At 48.6% G+C, this 7,800-nt stretch overlaps 1 long non-coding RNA gene across 1 annotated transcript in view; it reads left to right on the top strand.

Annotated features, from left to right (window-relative positions):
• Window positions 1-7,248, top strand: part of LOC123487270 — a 14,106-nt gene extending 6,858 nt beyond the window's left edge. Inside the window, exon 3 of the long non-coding RNA XR_006659698.1 lies at window positions 7,144-7,248. This is a non-coding gene — a long non-coding RNA (uncharacterized LOC123487270). The remainder of the gene's footprint in view (window positions 1-7,143) is intronic.
• Window positions 7,249-7,800: the final 552 nt, after the last annotated feature.

The following is a 7,800-nucleotide window of genomic DNA, read 5'->3' as shown; positions in this document are numbered from 1 at the left end:
CTTCCTCTCTCCTTCTGTAAGTATCTCTGATCCCTCCTCTCTGTCTGTTTTCCTCTCTCCTTCTGTAAGTATCTCTGATCCCTCCTCTCTCTCTGTCTGTCTTCCTCTCTCTCCTTCTGTAGTATCTCTGATCCCTCTCTCTGTCTGTCTTCCTCTCTCTCCTTCTGTAAGTATCTCTGATCCCTCCTCTCCTTTGTCTGTCTTCCTCTCTCTTCTGGAAGTATCTCCGATCCCTCCTCTCTGTCTGTCTTCCTCTCTCCTTCTGTAAGTATCTCTGATCCCTCCTCTCTGTCTGTCTGTCTTCCTCTCTCCTTCTGGAAGTATCTCTGATCCCTCCTCTCTGTCTGTCTGTCTTCCTCTCTCTCCTTCTGTAAGTATCTCTGATCCCTCCTCTTCTCTGTCTGTCTTCCTCTCTCCTTCTGTAAGTATCTCGATCCCTCCTCTCTGTCTGTCTTCCTCTCTCCTTCTGTAACTATCTCTGATCCCTCCTCTCTCTCTGTCTTCCTCTCCTTCTGTAAGTATCTCTGATCCCTCCTCTCTGTCTGTCTTCCTCTCTCCTTCTGTAAGTATCTCTGATCCCTCCTCTCTGTCTGTCTTCCTCTCTCCTTCTGGAAGTATCTCTGATCCCTCCCCTCTCTGTCTGTCTTCCTCTCTCTCCCTTCTGTAAGTATCTCTGATCCCTCCTCTCTTCTGTCTATCTTCCTCTCTCTTCTGGAAGTATCTCTGATCCCTCTCTCTTCTGTCTGTCTTCCTCTCTCCTTCTGGAAGTATCTCTGATCCCTCTCTCTGTCTGTCTGTCTTCCTCTCTCCTTCTGTAAGTATCTCTGATCCCTCCTCTCTCTGTCTGTCTTCCTCTCCTTCTGGAAGTATCTCTGATCCCTCCTCTCTTCTGTCTTCTTCTCTCTCCTTCTGGAAGTATCTCTGATCCCTCCTCTCTGTCTGTCTGTCTTCTCTCTCCTTCTGGAAGTATCTCATCCCTCCTCTCTCTCTGTCTGTCTTCCTCTCTCCTTCTGTAAGTATCTCTGATTCCTCCTCTCTGTCTGTCTTCCTCTCTCCTTCTGTAAGTATCTCTGATCCCTCCTCTCTCTCTGTCTGTCTTCCTCTCTCTCCTTCTGTAAGTATCTCTGATCCCTCCTCTCTCTCTGTCTGTCTTCCTCTCTCCTTCTGGAAGTATCTCCCGATCCTCCTCTCTCTCTGTCTGTCTTCCTCTCTCCTTCTGGAAGTATCTCTGATCCTCCTCTCTGTCTGTCTGTCTTCCTCTCTCCTTCTGTGAAGTATCTCGATCCCTCCTCTGTCTGTCTTCCTCTCTCCTTCTGTAGTATCTCGATCCCTCCTCTCTGTCTGTCTGTCCTCTCTCCTTCTGTAAGTATTCTCTGATCCCTCCTCTCTCTGTCTGTCTTCCTCTCTCCCTTCTGTAAGTATCTCTGATCCCTCCTCTCTTCTGTCTTCCTCTCTCCTTCTGTAAGTATCTCTGATCCCTCCTCTCTCTCTGTCTTCCTCTCTCTTCTGTAAGTATCTCTGATCCCTCCTCTCTGTCTGTCTTCCTCTCTCCTTCTGTAAGTATCTCTGATCCCTCCTCTCTGCGTCTGTCTTCCTCTCTCCTTCTGGAAGTATCTCTGATCCCTCCTCTCTGTCTGTCTGTCTTCTCTCTCCTTCTGTAAGTATCTCTGATCCCTCCTCTCTGTCTGTCTGTCTTCCTCTCTCTCCTTCTGTAAGTATCTCTGATCCTCCTCTCTGTCTGTCTGTCTTCCTCTCTCTCCTTCTGTAAGTATCTCCCTGATCCCTCCTCTCTGTCTGTCTGTCTTCCTCTCTCCTTCTGTAAGTATCTCTGATCCCTCCTCTCTGTCTGTCTTCCTCTCTCCTTCTGTAAGTATCTCTATCCCTCCTTCTCTCTGTCTGTCTTCCTCTCTCCTTCTGAAGTATCTCTGATCCCTCTCTCTCTCTGTCTGTCGTTCCTCTCTCCTTCTGTAAGTATCTCTGATCCCTCTCTCTCTCTGTCTGTCTTCCTCTCTCCTTCTGGAAGTATCTCTGATCCCCTCCTCTCTCTGTCTGTCTTCCTCTCTCTCCTTCTGTAAGTATCTCTGATCCCTCCTCTCTGTCTGTCTGTCTGCCTCTCTCCTTCTGTAAAGTACCTCTGATCCCTCTCTCTGTCTGTCTTCAGCTTCTCTCCTTCTGTAGGCACCTCTGATCCCTCCTCTCTGTCTGTCTGTCTTCCTCTCTCCCCTTCTGTAAGTATCTCCTGATCCCTCCTCTCTCTCGTCTGTCTTCCTCTCCTTCTGTAAGCATCTCTGATCCCTCCTCTCTGTCTGTCTTCCTCTCTCCTTCTGTAAGTATCTGATCCTCCTCTCTCTCTGTCTTCCTCTCTCCTTCTGTAGGTATCTCTGATCCCTCCTCTCTGTCTGTCTTCCTCTCTCCTTCTGTAAGTATCTCTGATCCCCTCTCTGTCTGTCTGTCTTCCTCTCTCCTTCTGGAAGTATCTCTGATCCCTCCTCTCTGTCTGTCTGTCTTCCTCTCTCCTTCTGTAAGTCTCTGATCCCTCCTCTCTGTCTGTCTGTCTTCCTCTCTCTCTTCTGTAAGTATCTCTGATCCCTCCTCTCTGTCTGTCTGTCTTCCTCTCTCCCCTTCTGTAAGTATCTCTGATCCCTCCTCTCTGTCTGTCTGTCTTCCTCTCTCCTTCTGTAAGTATCTCTGATCCCTCCTCTCTGTCTGTCTTCCTCTCTCCTTCTGTAAGTATCTCTGATCCTCCTCTCTCTCTGTCTGTCTTCCTCTCTCCTTCTGGAAGTATCTCGATCCTCTCTCTTCTCTTCCTCTCTCCTTCTGTAAGTATCTCTGATCCCTCCTCTCCTCTGTCTGTCTTCCTCTCCTTCTGTAAGTATCTCTGATCCCTCCTCTCTGTCTGTCTGTCTTCCTCTCTCCTTCTGTAAGTATCTCTGATCCTCCTCTCTTCTGTCTGTCTTCCTCTCTCTCCTTCTGTAAGTATCTCTCTGATCCCTCCTCTCTGTCTGTCTGTCTTCCCTCTCTCCTTCTGGAAGTATCTCTGATCCCTCCTCTCTGTCTGTCTGTCTTCCTCTCTCCTTCTGTAAGTATCTCTGATCCCTCCTCTCTGTCTGTCTGTCTTCCTCTCTCCTTCTGTAAGTATCTCTGATCCCTCCTCTCTGTCTGTCTGTCTTCCTCTCTCCTTCTGTAAGTATCTCTGATCCCTCTCTCTGTCTGTCTGTCTTCCTCTCTCTCTGTAAGTATCTCTGATCCCTCCTCTCTGTCTGTCTGTCTTCCTCTCTCCTTCTGGAAGTATCTCTGATCCCTCCTCTCGTCTGTCTGTCTTCCTCTCTCCTTCTGGAAGTATCTCTGATCCCTCCTCTCTGTCTGTCTGTCTTCTCTCTCTCCTTCTGTAAGTATCTCTGATCCCTCCTCTATGTCTGTCTGTCTTCCTCTCTCCTTCTGTAAGTATCTCTGATCCTCCTCTCTGTCTGTCTTCCTCTCTCCTTCTGTAAGCATCTCTGATCCTCCTCTCTCTCTGTCTGTCTTCCTCTCTCCTTCTGTAAGTATCTCTGATCCCTCCTCTCTGTCTGTCTTCCTCTCTCCTTCTGTAAGTATCTCTGATCCCTCCTCTCTGTCTGTCTCCTCTCTCCTTCTGGAAGTATCTCTGATCCCTCCTCTCTGTCTGTCTTCCTCTCTCCTTCTGTAAGTACTCTCTGATCCCTCCTCTCTCTCTGTCTGTCTTCCTCTCTCCTTCTGGAAGTATCTCTGATCCCTCCTCTCTGTCTGTCTGTCTTCCTCTCTCCTTCTGGAAGTATCTCTGATCCCTCCTCTCTGTCTGTCTGTCTTCCTCTCTCCTTCTGTAAGTATCTCTGATCCCTCCTCTCTCTCTGTCTGTCTTCCTCTCCTTCTGGAAGTATCTCTGATCCCTCCTCTCTCTCTGTCTGTCTTCCTCTCTCCTTCTGGAAGTATCTCTGATCCCTCCTCTCGTCTGTCTGTCTTCCTCTCTCCTTCTGTAAGTATCTCTGATCCTCCTCCTCTCTGTCTGTCTCCTCTCTCCTTCTGTAAGTATCTCTGATCCCTCCTCTCTCTCTGTCTGTCTTCCTCTCTCCTTCTGTAAGTATCTCTGATCCCTCCTCTCTCTCTGTCTGTCTTCCTCTCTCCTTCTGTAAGTATCTCTGATCCCTCCTCTCTGTCTGTCTGTCTTCCTCTCTCCTTCTGTAAGTATCTCTGATCCCTCCTCTCTGTCTGTCTTCCTCTCTCCTTCTGTAAGTATCTCTGATCCCTCCTCTCTGTCTGTCTCTCCTCTCTCCTTCTGTAAGTATCTCTGATCCCTCCTCTCTCTCTGTCTGTCTTCCTCTCTCTCTTCTGTAAGTATCTCTGATCCCTCCTCTCTGTCTGTCTTCCTCTCTCCTTCTGTAAGTATCTCTGATCCCTCCTCTCTGTCTGTCTTCTCTCTCTCCTTCTGTAAGTATCTCTGATCCCTCCTCTCTGTCTGTCTACCTCCTCCTCCTTCTGTAAGTATCTCTGATCCCTCCTCTCTGTCTGTCTGCTCCTCTCCTTCTGTAAGTATCTCTGATCCCTCCTCTCTCTGTCTGTCGTCTTCCTCTCCTTCTGTAAGTATCTCTGATCCCTCCTCTCTGTCTGTCTTCCTCTCTCCTTCTGTAAGTATCTCTGATCCCTCCTCTCTGTCTGTCTGTCTTCCTCTCTCCCTTCTGGAAGTATCTCTGATCCCTCCTCTCTGTCTGTCTTCCTCTCCTTCTGTAAGTATCTCTGATCCCTCCTCTCTGTCTGTCTGTCTTCCTCTCTCCTTCTGGAAGTATCTCCTGATCCCTCCTCTCGTCTGTCTTCCTCTCTCCTTCTGTAAGTATCTCTGATCCCTCCTCTCTGTCTGTCTTCCTCTCTCCTTCTGTAAGTATCTCTGATCCCTCCTCTCTGTCTGTCTTCCTCTCTCCTTCTGTAAGTATCTCTGATCCCTCCTCTCTGTCTGTCTGTCTTCTCTCTCTCCTTCTGTAAGTATCTCTGATCCTCCTCTCTGCCTGTCTTCCTCTCTCCTTCTGTAAGTATCTCTGATCCTCCTCTCTCTGTCTGTCCTCCTCTCTCCTTCTGTAAGCATCTCTGATCCCTCCTCTCTGTCTGTCTTCCTCTCTCCTTCTGTAAGTATCTCTGATCCCTCCTCTCTGTCTGTCTGTCTTCCTCTCTCCTTCTGTAAGTATCTCCTGATCCCTCCTCTCTGTCTGTCTTCTCTCTCCTTCTGTAAGTATCTCTGATCCCTCCTCTCTGTCTGTCTTCCTCTCTCCTTCTGTAAGTATCTCTGATCCCTCCTCTCTGTCTGTCTGTCTTCCCTCTCTCTCCTTCTGTAAGTATCTCTGATCCCCCCTCTCTCTGTCTGTCTTCCTCTCTCCTTCTGGAAGTATCTCTGATCCCTCCTCTCTGTCTGTCTCTCCTCTCTCTCCTTCTGTAAGTATCTCTGATCCCTCCTCTCTGTCTGTCTTCCCTCTCTCCTTCTGGAAGTATCTCTGATCCCTCCTCTTTCTGTCTGTCTTCCTCTCTCCTTCTGTAAGTATCTCTGATCCCTCCCTCTCTGTCTGTCTTCCTCCTCCTTCTGAAGTATCTCTGATCCCTCCTCTCTGTCTGTCTGTCTTCTCTCTCCTTCTGTAAGTATCTCTGATCCCTCCTCTCTGTCTGTCTGTCTTCCTCTCTCCTTCTGTAAGTATCTCTGATCCCTCCTCTCTGTCTGTCTGTCTTCCTCTCTCCTTCTGTAAGTATCTCCTGATCCCTCCTCTCTGTCTGTCTGTCTTCCTCTCTCCTTCTGTAAGTATCTCTGATCCCTCCCTCTCTGTCTGTCTTCCTCTCTCCTTCTGTAAGTTTCTCTGATCCTCCTCTCTGTCTGTCTGTCTTCCTCTCTCCTTCTGGAAGTATCTCTGATCCCTCCTCTCTGTCTGTCTTCTCTCCCCTTCTGGAAGTATCTCGATCCCTCCTCTCTGTCTGTCTTCCTCTTTCCTTCTGTAAGTATCTCTGATCCCTCCTCTCTGTCTGTCTGTCTTCCTCTCTCCTTCTGGAAGTATCTCTGATCCCTCCTCTCTGTCTGTCTGTCTTCCTCTCTCCTTCTGTAAGTATCTCTGATCCCTCCTCTCTGTCTGTCTTCCTCTCTCCTTCTGTAAGTATCTCTGATCCCTCCTCTCTGTCTGTCTTCCTCTCTCCTTCTGTAAGTATCTCTGATCCTCCTCTCTGTCTGTCTTCCTCTCTCCTCTGTAAGTATCTCTGATCCCTCCTCTCTGTCTGTCTTCTCTCTCTCCTTCTGTAAGTATCTCTGATCCCTCCTCTCGTCTGTCTTTCCCTCTCTCCTTCTGTAAGTATCTCTGATCCCTCCTCTCTGTCTGTCTTCCTCTCTCTCTCCTTCTGTAAGTATCTCTGATCCCTCCTCTCTGTTGTCTGTCTTCCTCTCTCCTTCTGTAAGTATCTCTGATCCCTCCTCTCTGTCTGTCTGTCTTCCTCTCTCTCCTTCTGTAAGTATCTCTGATCCCTCCTCTCTGTCTGTCTGTCTTCCTCTCTCCTTCTGTAAGTCATCTCTGATCCCTCCTCTCTGTCTGTCTGTCTTCCTCTCTCCTTCTGTAAGTAATCTCTGATCCCTCCTCTCTGTCTGTCTTCCTCTCTCCTTCTGTAAGTATCTCTGATCCCTCCTCTCTGTCTGTCTGTCTTCCTCTCTCCTTCTGGAAGTATCTCTGATCCCTCCTCTCTGTCTGTCTTCCTCTCTCCTTCTGTAAGTATATCTGATCCCTCCTCTCTGTCTGTCTGTCTTCCTCTCTCCTTCTGTAAGTATCTCTGATCCTCCTCTCTCTCTGTCTTCCTCTCTCCTTCTGTAAGTATCTCTGATCCCTCCTCTCTGTCTGTCTGTCTTCCTCTCTCCTTCTGAAGTATCTCTGATCCCTCCTCTCTGTCTGTCTGTCTTCCTCTCTCCTTCTGGAAGTATCTCTGATCCCTCCTCTCTGTCTGTCTTCCTCTCTCCTTCTGGAAGTATCTCTGATCCCTCCTCTCTGTCTGTCTTCCTCTCTCCTTCTGTAAGTATCTCTGATCCCTCCTCTCTCTCTGTCTGTCTTCCTCTCTCTCTGTGTGTGTGTGTGTGTGTGTGTGTGTGTGTGTGTGTGTGTGTGTGTGTGTGTGTAGGGCTGCCGGACCCATTTGCTAAGGTAGTGGTGGATGGATCAGGACAGTGTCATTCTACAGACACAGTGAAGAGTACTCTAGACCCCAAATGGAACCAACACTATGACCTGTGAGTACACACAGACACACAAGTGTTTTCCACCAGTACATAGTGGAGCCAGTACATAGTGGAGCCAGTACATAGTGGAGCCAGCAGGTAGCCCTGGCCTCAAATCAAATCAAATTTAGGGAGGCTATATACAGGGGGGTACCGTACAGAGTCAATGGGAAATAACAGTAGGGGAGGCTATATACAGGGGGTACGGTACAGAGTCAATGGGAAATAACAGTAGGGAGGCTATATACAGGGGGTACCGGTACAGAGTCAATGGGAAATAACAGTAGGGAGGCTATATACAGGGGGTACCGGTACAGAGTCAATGGGTAATAACAGTAGGGAGGCTATATACAGGGGTACCGGTACAGAGTCAATGGGAAATAACAGTAGGGGCGGAGTCTATATACAGCCGGTACAGAGTCAATGTGTAATAACAGTAGGGAGGCTATATACAGGGGTACCGCACAGAGTCAATGGAAATAACAGTAGGGAGGCTATATCGGGGGTACCGTACAGAGTCAATGGGAAATAACAGTAGCGAGGCTATATACAGGGGGCAC

The sequence above is a fragment of the Coregonus clupeaformis genome, unplaced genomic scaffold, assembly GCF_020615455.1.
Source record: "Coregonus clupeaformis isolate EN_2021a unplaced genomic scaffold, ASM2061545v1 scaf1585, whole genome shotgun sequence".
Classification (NCBI taxonomy): domain Eukaryota; kingdom Metazoa; phylum Chordata; class Actinopteri; order Salmoniformes; family Salmonidae; genus Coregonus; species Coregonus clupeaformis.
Note: the sequence above shows the minus strand (reverse complement) of the source record. Positions and strands in the feature narration are given on the sequence as shown.